The sequence below is a fragment of the Triticum aestivum genome, chromosome 7A, assembly GCF_018294505.1.
Source record: "Triticum aestivum cultivar Chinese Spring chromosome 7A, IWGSC CS RefSeq v2.1, whole genome shotgun sequence".
Classification (NCBI taxonomy): domain Eukaryota; kingdom Viridiplantae; phylum Streptophyta; class Magnoliopsida; order Poales; family Poaceae; genus Triticum; species Triticum aestivum.
Genome location: NC_057812.1, coordinates 276,163,620 through 276,179,165, shown reverse-complemented (window position 1 = coordinate 276,179,165; position 15,546 = coordinate 276,163,620).

Genomic DNA, 15,546 nt, shown 5'->3' with positions numbered 1-15,546 from the left:
CCTTATGGCATACTCTGAGGTGATCTGCTACAACTGTGGGGAACCAGGGCATCATTTGGATAAATGTGTCAAGCCCAAGAGTTGTTTTATCTGCAAAATGGTTACCCATAAAGTTGAGAATTGCCCTGTCAGAAGGAAAACCCACAGTTCTGCTAGATATGTTGGAAGTGCTGCTCCAGGATTATGTCCACCATTGACAGAATTTTCTGTGACACAGAATTAGATAGTTTTTTCCCCTTTCTAGTTGTAGAGCTCTGCCCAGATGTGGTAGTGACCACACTCCTTTGCTCTGGGACTCTGGTCTTAACCAAACTCCAAAGAGCAATAGTTTTAAATTTGAAAAGTGGTGGTTGCTTAGAGAAGATTTTACTGAGCTAGTCAGGAAAATCTGGAATGAGCCTACTGGGAGCAGCTGCCCCCTAGAAAATTGGCAGATCAAAATCAGGAGATTTAGAAGAACTACCAAAGGGTGGAACTCCAATGAGGAAGCTAATCTTAGAAGATACAAAAGGCTTCTCCTCCTTGAGTTTGATTCTCTAGATATTAAGGCAGAAACCACTGACCTCTCTGAGGCTGAGACTAATAGATTAAACTTTGTCCATGGAGAGCTCAAGAAAATTTGGCTTCAAGAAGAAATCAAAGCCAAACAAAGGTCTAGAGATAGGAACATTAAGGAGGGTGATAGAAATACTGCTTACTTCCATGCAGTAGCTAACCAGAGGAGGAGGAAAACCCTCATTCACTCCCTTGATGGCCCTAATGGCCCTGTTACTGAGGTAGATGAGATGCTGAAAGTGGCTAGTGACTTCTACAAAGACCTGTTTAAGAAAGAAAACCCTTCTGGGTTCTCTCTACAAAACAATTTTTTCTCTGCTTCTGAAAAAGTCTCTCCTGCTGAAAATGAGCTGCTAGAAGCCCCTTTTTCAGAGACAGAGGTGAAGGAAGCCATTTTTAGCTCTTATCCTGATGGGGCTCCTGGTCCTGATGGGATTCCCTTCTTGTTTTACCAGCATTTTTGGGACTTGGTGAAAAATGATCTCTTAGATCTTTTCCAAGCCTTTCATAGAGGAGAGTTGGATCCAGCAACTTACTCATGGGGGGTCTGTTGGGGTCAAGTTAAATAACTGTGAAAGTGATTTTTTCCTTGCTGGTAAAGGCCTTAGGCAAGGTGACCCCATCTCCCCGCTTTTGTTTAATTTAGTAGTGGACGTTCTTACTAAAATGCTGAGCAAAGCTGCTGATCATAGTCTGATTGCAGGGCTCTGTCCTGAGGTCTGCCCTGGTGGCATCATCTGCCTTCAATATGCAGATGATACCATCCTTTTCTTAGACAATGACTCCACACATGCTAGCAATCTGAAAACTGTTCTAACCTGGTTTGAACAAGTCTCAGGCATGAGAATCAACTACTCTAAAAGTGAACTCATCCCTATCAACATGGATGATCAGGAGTTAGCTGACTTCCTCTCTATTCTAGTCTGTAATAAAGGTAACTTCCCCATTAAGTACCTAGGTATCCCTCTCCACTATGATAAACTGAGGAGAGAGGATATCCAACCCCTTCTGGATAAAATCATTAAAAGGATTGCTGGGTGGAGGGGCAAACTTCTCTCTTACAGAGGTAGATTGATCCTCATACAAGCTTGTTTGGCTAGCATTCCAGTGTATCTCCTCTCCTTCTTCAAGTTCCCTAAATGGGCAGTGAACCTCATCAATTCTCAGATGTCTCATTGCTTGTGGAATGATTTTGAGGGAAATAGGAAGCTACACCTTGCTAATTGGGCCCTAGTCTCTATGAAAAAAGATTTTGGAGGCCTAGGCATACCTAACCTCCAAGAAATTAACATCTGTCTTCTAGGGTCTTGGATTAAAAGATTCTATGAGGAAGACCTGAAACCCTGGAAGCTTCTTATTGCCCATAAATACCTAGGAAATAAACCTAATATTTTTGTCCCTTCCTCCAACCCTAAGACCTCTAGATTCTGGAAAGGATTAAAATCTATTATGCATGCTGTGAAATTTGGCTACAGATGGAACATAGGGGATGGGAGCAGAACCAGGTTCTGGGAAGATACTTGGTTTGGCACATCCCCCTAGCAGTCCAATTTTGGCCTATTTACTCTGTCCGCAATGAGCTTAACAAAAGTGTCAATGAAGTTTGGGACGGTCAATGCCTAAAACTCTCTTTTAGAAGGAACTTTAGTGATAGTCTCATGGAACAATGGTTCCAGTTGGAGGAAATTGCCAAAAGCATTACCTTTACTGCCGAGCCGAATGCCCTGATTTGGCAGCTGGACAATAAGGGGAAGTATTCCTCCAGCTCCCTCTATCATGTTATCAACTTTAGAGGGGTTCAACCCGTGTTTATCCCTGCTGTCTGGAAATTGAGAGTTCCCCCTAAAATTCATGTATTTCTCTGGCTTCTCTCCAAAAACAAATTGATGACTAGGGATAACCTTAGGAAGAGACACATCATCAAACCCCTTGATTGTGTTTACTGCTTGGAACAAGAGTCTTGTTCTCACCTATTTTTTGAATGTATAGTTGCTAAACATCTCTGGGCCCACATTGAGGAATATTTCTCTAGTCAGATTGGCTCATCCTTCGAATCTGTCGCCAGATTCTGGATTGCTACCAAAAAGTGCTCAGTTTTAAACACTGTTAGCTCAGCTGTCCTTTGGTGCCTCTGGAAATATAGAAATGCTATGATTTTCAGTAACACCTCCTGGATTTCCATTCCGCAGGTCTTGAGGTTGATCAGGAACATGGTGAGGAACTGGGCGATTCTCTCCTCCGGATCGGACAAGGACAAGTTGATGAGCTTCGTGGAAACCCTAACAAGATCCCTCCAGAAACCGTTGGCGATCACTTGTGGCTGAACAAGGCTCGACCTGCTCTGGGGCTGGACCCGTGGGCTCGTCTCAAGATCTCTGATGAAGATGATGGGCACCTGGCGCCGAAAAAGAGGGACATCCACCATGCTACGCCTTCCAGCCCGGTGTCTCCGCTTGCTTACTGGTCGCCGCAGGCTGACACGGCCCCTCGGCTGAAGACCATGAAGGCTTCGCTGGACCCTCCTTGTGTCATTTGAGTGCTCTATCCGCTCTGCCTTTGGCACCGCTCGGGTGATTTGTGTTATTCAGAGAACTTGTTCATCCACCCCCTAGTTTGTAGCTTTTCTACCTTTGCTTTCGAACTGCTCTTTGAGCTGCTGTATCAGAATATGTTGTGGTTTCGTTCTCAGCAATGGAACCGGGGAGATGCTCCCTGTTTTTCTAAAAAAAATATTTTATATGTTATTATATAAAGCTTGGTAAGACTGTAAATTTAAGGACGAATGTAATAATATCACTTATTATTTAAATATATTTATAACAAAATGCTCAGCCCCTTTTTATTTTTTGATAACATTGCTGGCCCAACCCAACATTATAATTAGAATCAGCCCAGCAAAATCGTGTATTTCGAGAAAGTGCAAATGGGCTGTAATTTTTTAGGAAATAAAATAAACGGGCCGCATGGACGCTACATTATTTGTTCACCCAGCCCAGCTAATGGCTGTAATTCAAAAAAAAGATCAAATTGACTGTAAATTCTACCGCGCAAAAAAAGACTGTAAATTCTGAAAAAATGGGTTGAATACGTGCCACATTTTTGGAGGCTGAAATGTGGGCCAATAGGTCGAAGCCAATGCAAGTCGTTGTCAATTTAGTCAACAAATGATTCTGACATGTTAGCCGTTGGATTTACATCCAACGACCGGCATCCATCTTCAATCTCTCGTCTTCTTCCTCCAGCGCCGCCGGGACCACCTCCCGCCTCCTGCTGCTAGCAGCTCTGCTTAGCACGCTTCGCTATGAAGCGCTACTCCACCGTTGGCCAGGCCATCCCTCCACCCCTCCACACCTCCTGTTCTTCTCCACCGACTGCCGAACCACACCGCACTAGAACCAGTTAACCCTCGTACACCTCTCTGTCTGCGACTCTACTCCCGCGTCTTCCCATCTCCGGCTCGTTGCTGTCCGGGGCCTCGCCGTCGTCCACCACCTTGGATGCGCTCGGCGCGGCGTGGTCAACGTGGTCAACGAACGACACCATCGGAAGTAGACTGTGCGTGGAGAGGCTGACAGCTGGGTCCACGGCCGCACACAAGGAAATGCCTCCTTATTACGCGCAAAATAATGATTCCTCCACCTGACATCTGGGACCCACCGGAAGGGCCTCTGTATTTCGCGAAATAAAGTGCCCCCCGCTGACATGTCGGACCCACCAGCTATCTTCGCACGCAAGGAAGTGCCTCCTTATTACGCACAAAAAAATGAATATTCCCCCTGCCAGCTGGAACCCAGCATAGTGGGAGGCTGACTTGTGGGCCTACCAAGTTGACGGGGACGGAGGGCTTTGTCAACTTAGTCAATATGAACGATTCTAGCTCCTGTTACCGTACGATATTCATCCAACGGCCGTAGTGCTTCTTCAACCTCTGGTCTTCTTGCTCCAGCCGCCCAAACCAGCGCCGGTCGTGCCGCGTGCTCCTGCCTCCCGTGGCCGGCTGTGATGCCGCGGAGGCCTCACCGCCCCCTACTACTCCCACCGCTGGCCAGGCCATCCCTCTACTCACCCACACCCCCTGTTATTCTGCGGCGACAGCAGCCTCACACCGCAGCCGAACCAGTGAACCCTCGTACTCCTCTTCGCGTGGGCATCCACTGCTGCGTCTTCCCCGGCTCCGAGTCGTCCCCTTCCTAGTCCTCGCCGTCGTCCACCGCCCTGGTGCTCTCGGCGCGGCGTGGTCAACGTGGTCAACGACCGACTTCCATCGGAAGAGTACTGTACGTGGAGAGGCTGACAGCTGGGTCCACGGCAGCCGCAAGGAAGTGCCTCCTTATTACGCGGAAAATAATTATTCCTCCACCTGACAGCGGGGACCCACCGGACGGGCCACCAGTATTTTGCGAAAAAAATCGTTTCCCCCTGACTGCTGGGACCCACCGGACGGGCCACCGTATTTCGCGAAAAAAACGTTCCCCCCGCTGTCAGCTCGGACCCACCGGAAGTGCCTCCTTATTACGCACAAAAAAATGAATACTCCCCCGGCTAGCTGGGACCCACCTTGCTGGGAGGCTGACTTGTGGGCCTACTAAGTTGACGGGGACGAAGGGCTTTGTCAACTTAGTCAATATGAACGATTCTAGCTCCAGTGACCGTACGATGTCCATCCAACGGCCGTAGTGCTTCTTCAACCTCTGGTCTTCTTGCTCCAGCCGCCCAAAGCAGCGCCGGTCGTGCCGCATGCTCCTGCCTCCCGTGGCCGGCTGTGCTGCCGCAGAGGCCTCACCGCCCCTACTATTCCCACCGCTGGCCAGGCCCTGCGGCGACGGCAGCCTCACACCGCAGCCGAACCAGTGAACCCTCGTAGTCCTCTCCGCGCGGGCTTCCACTGCCGCGTCGTCCCCTTCCTAGGCCTCGCCGTCGTCCACCGCCGTGGTGCTCTCCGCGCGGCGTGGTCAACGTGGTCAAGGAACGACTTCCATCGGAAGAGTACTGTACGTGGAGAGGCTGACAGCTGGGTCCACGGCCACAGCCCAGTTTTTTTGTGATTTGCCAAGTAAGTCGCTTTGTCAGGCCTGTTGGGCTGCAAATCTTTCAAGACGAGGAGAGCTTTCATTCGGCTGGCCGAGAAAATGGCCCATCAGTAATGAGCAATGGGTTGTACATTTTTAAAACACATCAAACCGGCAATTAGTTTCAAATATCTTTTTTTTCATTTCAAGATTTTAAATTACATTAATTTTTATGCGTGGAGAATTTGTTGGATTTTATATTGATATACATTTATTTTTAAAATCAGTTTGAATGTGAGTCGAAATTTCGGGATTAAAAACAGTTCGGACCGCACCGAAATATGCAAAATTTCGTATAATTTTTTAACCGTTGCCACAATATGGGCTGTAATGCTAACAAAAAGAATATGGGCTCCAAAAAAACCTTAAGAATTAGCAAATGGGCTGTAAATTATTAGAAATAATGGCAGATGGGTTGTATGCTGTTTTCCACAGATTTGAGGCTTTCCTAAAAAAAGGTTGACGCACAAGCACTGACTGTTGGATGTCCATCCAACGGCCGTCGTGCTTCTTCAATCTCTGCTCTTCCTGCTCCAGCCGCTCAAACAAGCGCCGGCGGGACTGCCTGCTCCCTCCTCCTCGCGGCCGGCTGTGCTGCCGCGCAGGCCTCACCGCCCGACCGTACTCCCATCGCTGGCCTAGCCATCCCTCTACTCACCCACACCTGCTGTTATTCTCCGGCGACGGCAGACGAACCAGTAAACCCTCGTACAGTCGTACTCCCCTCCGCGTGGGAAACAACTGCCGAGTCTTCCCTGCCTCCGTGTCGTCCCCTTCCTAGGCCTCGCCGTCGTCCACCGCCCTGGTGCTCTCGGCGCGGCGTGGTCAACGTGGTCAAGGAACGACTTCCATCGGACGTGGACTGTACGTGGAGAGGCTGACAGCTGGGTCCACGGCCGCAGCAAGGAAGTGCCTCCTTATTACGCGGAAAATAATGATTCCTCCACCTGACAGCTGGGACCCACCGGACGGGCCACTGTATTTCGCGAAAAAAACGTTTCCCCCTGACTGCTGGGACCCACCAGCTACATCTTCGCACGCAAGGAAGTGCGTCCGGGCAAAAAAAACGATTCGCCCCCTGACTGCTGGGACCCACCAGCTACATCTTCGCAGGCAAGGAAGTGCCTGACAGTCGGGACCCACCTGGTCGAAGCGTACGTAGTGTTGTCATTCTGGTCGCGAACGTGTACGTACATACTGGTCGATGTAGAGGCGCGCACGTGTCGTAGTAGAGGCGCGCACGTAGCATTTACACGTACGTACAACGGCCAGGGTGCAAGAAAGAAAATACGGCCACGTATGTGTACATACGGGCGGGGTCTCGAACGCCTACTCGCGCATACGTACGGCCAGGGCTCGTGTACATGGCTGGGTCGGAACGGAGAAACAGCGTCGTCGTCGTGTTCATGGGGAGGCAACGGAATGCGTCGTGTTCATGGGGAGGCAACAGAATGCGTCGTGTTCATCGGGAGGGCTTGGACGGAACATGCGATGGAAACGAGGCCTGGCGTACCGCAGAACGGAGGAAACGGCCTTGTGTTCGACCGGCCACGTTCGAAACGGGATCCTGTTCATTGGGAGGGGTCTGGCGTACCGCAAAACGGAGGAAACGGACCTCCTACGGTCGAAACGGGGGTCCTGTTGATCGGAGGGGTGTGGCGTACGCAAACGGAGGAAACGACTTGTGTTGGAGCGCTACGGTCGAAACGGGGGTCCTGTTCATCGGGAGGGGTGTGGCGTACCGCCAAAACGGGACTCCACGGGATACTGTTCATCTCCACCGTCGACCTCCTCCAGCCTCCACCGGCTCCTGTTCATCCAGCCTCCACCGCGCGCTACTCCACCGGCTACTGTTTCAACCAACCCCTCCACCGTCTACTGTTCATCCAGCCCTCCACACCACGGGTCCTGTTCAACCACCCCTCCACGGCACCCCTCCACCGTCTACTGTCATCCAGCCCTCCACACCACGGGGTCCTGTTCAACCACCCCTCCACCGTCTACTGTTCATCCAGCCCTCACACCACGGGTCCTGTTCATTCCACCCCTCCACGGCACCCTCCACCGTCTACTGTTCATCCAGCCCTCCACCACACCACGGGGTCCTGTTCATCCAGAGGCAACGCCACCGCTCACTGTTCATCCAAACCCCCCCCGCAACGCTCACTGTTCATCCCATCGATCGGCTTCAGTTAGCAGCAGTAGCGAAGGAATCGCTCGATCGGGTTCAGTTAACAGCCATCGATCGATCGCTCGGGTTCAGTAACGCGTAGCCTGCAGTGCAATCGCTCGGGTTCAGTTAGAGCCCAACGCCTCGCTCGGGTTCAGTTAGAGCCAACGCCTCGCACACATGCGCGTACGTGTACGAGAGAAACGCGCATCACTCGGCCCCCGACCTCCCACCGTAACCGGGAACTCCCCGAAATTTTCCTCCCCCTCGCTTCTACCACGGTTTTTTCCGTCATGGACGGCCCAAAGAATGTCATGCAGCTGCGTCTCCGGCCCGCCCAGGACGAAAAGCCCATTTTTCTGTCATGATTTTTTGTCATAGAAGTAGGAGCCCACCACATCTATGATGATACCGGGTTTTGTCATAATTATCGTCATAGAAGTGTCATATGTATGACAGAAAAAAATTTCGTTCGGCTCAAAATGTCACGGATATGTCTTTTTTTTGTAGTGTATGAAAGTTTTTACTATATCCCTCTTGGATGCCCATCATATTAGGACTAGTTTCATAACCAAAGCAAACCTACCATGCTGTTCTAAAGACTCTCAAAGTGATATAAGTGAAGCATGAGAGTTCGTTAATTTCTATAAAATAAAACCACCACCGTTCTCTAAAAAGATATAAGTGAAGCACTAGAGCAACAACAAACTACTCCGAAAGATATAAGTGAAGATCAATGAGTAGTCGAATAATTATGCAACTATATGAAGACTCTCTAACATTTAATAATTTCAGATCTTGGTATTTTATTCAAACAGCAAGCAAAACAAAAGAAAATAAAATGACGCTCCAAGCAAAACACGTATCATGTGGTGAATAAAAATATAGCTCCAAGTAAAGTTACCGATGAACGAAGACGAAAGAGGGGATGCTTTCCGGGGCATCCCCAACCTTAGGCTTTTGGTTGTACTTGAATATTACCTTGGGCTGCCTTGGGCATCCCCAAGCTTAGGCTGTTGCCACTCCTTATTCCATAGTCCATCGAATCTTTACCCAAAACTTGAAAACTTCACAACACAAAACTTAACAGAAAACTCGTAAGCTCCATTAGCGAAAGAAAACAAAACACCACTTCAAGGTACTATAATGAACTCATTCTTTATTTATATTGGTGTTAAACCTACTGTATTCTGACTTCTCTATGGTTTATAAACTCTTTTACTAGCCATAGATTCATCAAAATAAGCAAACAACACACGAAAAACAGAATCTTTCAAAAACAGAACAGTTTGTAGTAATCTGTAACTAACGCAAATTTATGGAACCCCAAAAATTCTAAAATGAATTGCTGGACGTGAGGAATTTATCTATTAATCATCTGAAAAAGAATTAACTAAATAGCACTCTCCAATAAAAATGGCAGCAATTCTCGTGAGCGCTAAAGTTTTTGTTTTTTTACAGCATGATCACAAAGACTTTCCCCAAGTCTTCCCAACGTTCTACTTGGCAGAAACACTAAATTAAACATAAAAACTCAATCATAACAAAGGCTAGATAAATTATTTATTGCTAAACAGGAGCAAAAAGCAAGGAACAAAAATGAAGTTGGGTTGCCTCCCAACAAGCGCTATCGTTTAACGCCCCTAGCTAGGCATGATGATTTCAACGATGCTCACATAAAAGATAAGAATTGTAACATAAAGAGAGCATCATGAAGAATATGACTAGCACATTTAAGTCTAACCCACTTCCTATGCATAGGGATTTTGTGAGCAAACAACTTATGGGAACAAGAATCAACTTGCATAGGAAGGTAAAACAAGCATAACTTTAAAACTTTAAGCACATAGAGAGGGAACTTGATATTATTGCAATTCCTACAAGCATATATTCCTCCCTCATAATAATTTTCAGTAGGGGTGGGCACCTGCACCAATGTCGGCATCATAGGGGTCGTCGGTGTATTAGTGGTAGGTGGTATCCCTGATGAGTTTTGTGACGACCACCCTTGCCGCCCTTTGGCTTCCGAGGGCGCGCGGCCGCATGAAGACATGCAACGGCTGGATTTTGTGGCATGCAGGCATTGAAGCCGGCCGCCACCTATGTCCCGGCTATATCAGGGTGTTGCATAGACTGAAACATTGCCATTTGTTGTTGCTGCTGCGCATAGCCACCCATCGGTTGAAGAAGGAACGGCTGTTGTTGCACGAACTGGCCCGGGGTAGCGAAGAACGGCTGCTGAAAGTGAGCTTGATACGCTGAGGACTGCCGCAGAGGCTGTTGTTGTAACCGAGGCTGCTGCACCGGCACGAAGCCACCTGGCGTCACATACGACTGCGTGGCCTGCACCGGAGCGAAGCCAGGCGCGCCGTCCGTCGGAGAAGAAGCCGGCTGGGAAGAAGTTGGAGGCTGCAAGGGCTGGTGGCCGGTGGTGGTGCCCGGCGGCGCGGAAGGATCGCCGTGTGTCATCGTTGCAGAGGCGACAACGACAGCGAATGTGCGATTGAAATTAGGGTTCACCCCCTGCACTTTCCTGTTCCACATATGTCCTAGCCAATGGCCGAGATCAACCATCCGAAGTGGATGCTCAGGATACGCCTGCAGACTTGGTGCGGCCGCCGATGTTGGATCGGGAACAATGATCGCCATGACGGCCCGTTCGGGTTGGCCCGAGGACGGCGGAGGCCCACGGAATTTCGGCAGGATTCCTCCATCGCCGAGACATGCTCGCGGTAGTAGATCACCGGGCGTTCTTGGCAGCGACAACCGAGGTGGCGGAACCGGGCCGATCCAAGGCTTGATCAGAGGCCTCGACCGCCCGAGAACCCCAAAGACGCCACGGGAGGGAGCTGCAGCCGTCGCCAACACATTCGAGGAGGAGGCCGCCGCACCCTCCATCGAGACCGGTGAAGGTTCTCCGATCTTGTCCGACCTGCAAACAGAAGACACCTCACCTGCCCGTCGAGCCGAAGGCCTATCCCAAACTCTAGACGCTGGAGTAGGGTAGCCGATGTCCGCCCAAAACTTGTCTGCCAACTCCTCGTCCTTTTTCCTCCGACAAACTGCAGAAGACAAAAGAAGAGTTGTCGGGGGAGGAGTTGTCGCCCGTTTGCGTCGTCTCCTCCGCGTCGAAAGAACCAAGGCAGGAGAACCGGGAGCCTGAGTTGCTCGGCGACGTCGGCGACCAACAAGGCGCCAGAGTCAGTCGCCGCCGAGAGGCGATCCGCATTTCTATAAGCAGTTTGCTGTTGCATCACAAATGAATGCTCACTAATAGTAATTACCTCTTACCTTTACTTTGTGCAAGCTTATATTGTTTGTGTCTTGTGCTTTCTTATAAGCTTGTTATTGTGCTTGTCATATAAGTTGTCCACCTAGTTGCATATCTTTTTTTATCTAGACAACTTATTTTCTTGTTAACCCTAATTTGTTTAAAAGAGCTAAACTATTAGTTGCTTATTCACCCCACCTCTAGTCAACCTTATCGATCCTTTCACTTGGCCCATGTGCTTGAGAAGGGGGATTTGGTTTGCTTATCTACGCAAACGACAGCCGTTAAACCTATAAATATGTGGCCATGTGTTGCGGATAGACTCCACCTTGGGAATGTTCCAGTCCAGGGCCATGACCCTCCATAACTCTCTAGCCAGTGGGCACCTGCAAAGCGCGTGGAATCTGTCCTCACGTTCCACACCACAGAGGGGACAGGCGTCAGTAAGCTTGAGGCGCCGTGAGGCTTTGTTGGCCCAAGTAGCGAGTGAATTAGTCACAACTCTCCATGCAAACACGCGTACCTTAGGGGGAGCAGGGCACCCCCATATGATCTTCCAGATGGCGCGATAACCATCCGGTGCCTTGCTCGTGGCGGTAGCCGATGGACGCTCGCGCTCGTCCATGGCAAGGCGATAGGCAGACCGAACGGTGAAGATACCGTTCTTCTCCGGTGCCCAGGCGATGATGTCGTCGGTGACGCGCGGCGAGGTGCGGATGCTGGTGATGATGTCGATGTCCGCTGGGAGGAAGTGGCGGCAGAGGAGGTCGGTGCGCCAGGACCCACCACCATCCAGGAGCTCGGTCACCCTCTTTAGGCGACAGGTGCCCTGCTGCGTGATGGGATGGCACGAGGGCTCCCTAGGAAGCCAGCGGTCGCGCCAGATGTGGATGTCCCGGCCATCCCCGACACGCTAGATGATGCCCTTCTTCAAGAGCTCCAGGCCGTGCTGAATAGCCTGCCAGGTGGGGAAGGCGTTCCTCGAGAACACCGTATCCTCGAGGCGTCCATCATGATAGTACCGAGCCTTGAGGACCTGCGCACATAAGCTGTTGGGTTTAGTTAGTAAGCGCCAGGCTGTCTCGCTAGGAGAGCCTGGTTAAAGAGGCGGAAGTCTCTGAACCCCAATCCACCCTTGCTTTTTTGTGCCTGAATTTTCGGCCATGCTAGCCAGTGTGTCTTTCTCTTGCCCTCTTATGCACCCCATGAAAAATTACGAACCATTATGTTCAAATCATCAGAGACTGACATAGGAAGCTTGAAGACACCCATAATATAAGTAGGTATTGCCTGTGCAACAGCCTTAATCATCGTTTCCTTACCGGCGAGAGAGAGAGGGTGTCACCCCAAGCAATAATCCTCTTCATTAGCCTGGACTGCAGATTTTGGAATTTACCTCGCGACATGCGTCCGTCGGGTGTTGGAAGCCCTGGATACTTTTCCTCAAAGGTAAATGTACCTATGTTCAGAATTGCTCTCACCACTTCCTGTTTTTCCAGAACGCAAGAGGTACCAAACAATGTGCTACACTTTGTCGGATTAATAAATTGTCTAGTAGCTTTTGCATATGTATTTAGCACTTTATGTACCTTTTTTGCTTGGTCCTCCTCTGCCTTAAAAAACAACAGTGTGTCATCTGCAAACAGAAGGTGAGACACACCTGGAGCTCTGCGACAAACTTTCAACAGAGTGTAATCACCTTTTTTCTCACCATCTTTCAACAAAGCAGAGAGACCATCAGCCATAAACAGGAACAAAAATGGGGACAAAGGATCACCTTGCCGTAGCCCGCGCGACGGTGCGAACGATTCCAAGAGAGTTCCATTAAATTTAATTGTGTATCTCACCGAGGTGACGCAAGCCATAATCCAGTCCACCCACCGGCGAGCAAAACCCATCTTTTTCATTATTCGCTCCAAGAAGATCCAATCCACTCTGTCATATGATTTGGATAAGTCCAGCTTGTACGCACAAAAACTTTTATTAGGGTCCTTTTCCTTCTGAATAAAATGAAAACACTCAAAAGCGATTAATGCGTTATCAGTGATCATCCGTCCAGGAACAAAGGCGCTCTGCTCAGGAGAAATAATATCATCCAAAATGGGTCTTAGCCGATTTACCAAGCACTTTGCCACCACCTTGTAGATGACATTGCATAAACTTATGAGACGAAACTCCGCGAGCCTTTCGGGATTATCCACCTTCGGGATGAGGACAATGGAAGTGTTGTTCACCCCCTCAGGCATGACCCCTGTATGGAAAAACTCCTTTACCCCTGCAATAACCTGCTCCCTCATTACTGTCCAATTTCGCTGGAAGAAGCGGGCTGGGAAGCCATCCGGACCTGGTGCCTTCAGCGGTCCGATCTGAAACAAAGTGTCAGCAATTTTCTTGTCCGAGAAATCTGCACACAGTCCATCGTTCATACGGTTAGTCACACGAGTTTTAATAAGATCAATTACTGGATCCGCACATAAAAAAGTGTCAGCAGCAAAAAGTTGTGAGAAATAGGCCGTGGCCATGGCCGACATGGACCCGTGGTCCTTATGCATGACCCCTTCATCATCAATAAGGGCCTTAATGCGGTTCTTACGGGCGCGCCATACCGCTTTCCGATGGAAAAACTGAGTGTTGCGATCACCTTCCCTCAGCCATGCAATACGGGACCTCTGCATCCATAACATCTCCTCTCTGTACAACAACTCATTCATCCGGTCGGTCGCCTCCCTGATATCTTTCTTGTCTGCATTCATAGACATAAGCTCCTCCAAACAAGAGCGGGATTTGTTAATTTCCTTAATAACATTACCAAAAAATTTCCAGCTCTACTCTTGCAGTTTTTTCATCATATTACCCAACCCAGAAGCAATATCACCCAGATTCAGCAAAGAACCCAACTCAGTCCAGGTGTTCATAATTACCTCAGGTAAGGATGGGTCCCTTTTCCACATGACCTCATATTGTCTGCAACTCCTTCCCGATTGCTGGCGTGGCTCCTCAACCTCACAACGGAGTAGGATGGCTAGGTGATCGGAGCTGGGCGCCACTAGGTGCTCCACCCTAGCATGAGCAAAAATGTCCCTCCATGCATTGTTGGCGACGACACGGTCAAGGCGTACCTTGACGTTCGCCCTTCCGCCTCGGCGAATATCAAAAGTATACGAGAGGCCTGCAAAACCGAGATCGCCCAAACCACAAACCTCAAGGACATCTAGAAAATCAAGCATTTGACCTGTCGAACGCGGTGTGTCGGAGAAGTGCTCAAAACTCCACATCGCTTCGTTGAAATCTCCCACCACGACCCACGGCAAGCTGGCCTGTTGATGAAGATTATGGAGGAGGGACCACATGTGATGACGGTCCTTCGTCCACGACTCGCCGTAGACACAGGTGAGCCTCCAGGGTGGCTCACCCGCCGCACCAGTTACATACGCATCAATATATCATTCATTTATTTCTTTTACATCGAGACTCACTGACTCATGCCAATACAAAGCAAGACCATCACTACGACCCACACAATCAAAAGGTTCAAAACCTCTCAACCCTAACCTAGCACGGTACCTCTTCATATTATTTTTAGACTACCTAGTTTCACAAAGAAAAACGATACTAGGGGACTGAGCCTGCACTAGCCTCACAAGATCACGAACTGTCCGAGAGTTCCCCCCACCTCGGCAGTTCCAGCTTAAGATATTCATTGCTTCTGACGAGGCTCCGCCGGCCCCGTCAGTTCGTCGGCGGCCCCTGGGCCGACTGCCTCCATGGTGTTAGACGCCTCCCTCATCTCCTGGTCTGCCATCCCTCCGTCCAGCTGGGTCTGCTGCCCCTCTAGAGTCCCCATGGTCTTACGTTTCTTTGGTGTACCTGAAATCACACACTCAGCTGAAGTGGTCGTGGTAGCAAAAACCACCATAGTCATGTCTCCCACCTCCTCTCTTGTACCAGTAAAATGATCATTGGCAGTGGCGCGCTTTCCCAAGGTCAACACAGCCTCTGATAGCTCTGCATCAGCCATTCTTATTTCATGCAAGAGGTTACGCATAGCCGGAATCATGTCAGAGCTCCTTGGCTTTGAGCGGTTTGAAACCTGGGTGTTGGTTGAGGAGTTCTCACATGCATGTATGTTGGCTGCTGTAGCTGCATGTTGTTCCTCCGTCATACCCTTGCTGCAACCCGACATGGACTTCATTTGTTTAGCCAACAACTCATCAACAGTTGGGTTATCCGTTGCATGATCAGCAGCATACTCCTCCCCCTCACCCGCGGTTTTCATCTGGTTCCCAATCGCCAGTGTTTGCAGCCGCGGATTGAGACGCCCAGCAGCCGTGGATCCACCGTTGGAAGGCTTCGGGCGAGCAGCATCCACGGAGGGAGCCCTATGTGCGCCCCCACCGACCTTCGGGTTCACCTCGGCCACCAGCGACTCCTTGTCGGCCTCGTGTGCAGACGACGACAACATCCCGACAGGCGGCGGCGGC